General features: G+C 40.5%; 1 protein-coding gene across 2 annotated transcripts in view; it reads right to left on the bottom strand.

The window, feature by feature from the left end:
* Positions 1-632, bottom strand: part of LOC107575612 (serine/threonine-protein kinase SIK3 homolog) — a 35,853-nt gene that overhangs the window by 2,586 nt on the left and 32,635 nt on the right. The gene's annotated exons all lie outside the window — the stretch shown is intronic.

Here is a 632-nt window from a genome sequence, read left to right as displayed (position 1 = left end):
TACTAGCACGTTTTATGGATTAAATGTTAAAAGGGCTTGCCATACGCAGAATAATCTGAGCTCGACTCGTCAGGTCTGCTGAACCTCTGCAGTGCAGATTCACATTCAGACCCGAGCAGCTGCACACAGAACTCACCATGAGGAAGAAAAGCATCAGTTTTGGTTGATTCCTCAGCACAAAAACACTCACTGCGTTTCAGAATCAGTCCCGAGGTGAAGGCTGCTCATGTCCAGTTAACAGAAGCGTTCTCAGAAATAACATCCACTCATAGATGAGCACAAACGGTCTTCCAGCAGCGTTAATATAATGTTTGTTCAGCGTCATCTGGCCTTTAATAACGTTAGCACTAAAACATTAGGTAACACTTCATTTTAGTGTCCTTGTTACACGTTACATACATTATAATGATAATAAATCATGCAGAATTACATGCAAGTAACCCTAAAACAAACCCTAACCCATATAGTAAGTACAGGTAGTTCATCAGTATTGCTCAGTACTTGCAGTGCTGGGGTAACGCATTATACAAGGAACATGAGTAACGAGCAAAGTAACGGATTACTTTTTAATTTACAAGAAAATATCGGTTACTTTGTTTCCATGTGTTGAGTGACAGCTCTGGTGTTGCCAT

This window comes from Sinocyclocheilus grahami, unplaced genomic scaffold, assembly GCF_001515645.1.
Source record: "Sinocyclocheilus grahami isolate Dianchi unplaced genomic scaffold, SAMN03320097.WGS_v1.1 scaffold2755.1, whole genome shotgun sequence".
NCBI classification, from domain to species: domain Eukaryota; kingdom Metazoa; phylum Chordata; class Actinopteri; order Cypriniformes; family Cyprinidae; genus Sinocyclocheilus; species Sinocyclocheilus grahami.
This window is presented reverse-complemented; position numbering and strand designations above follow the sequence as displayed.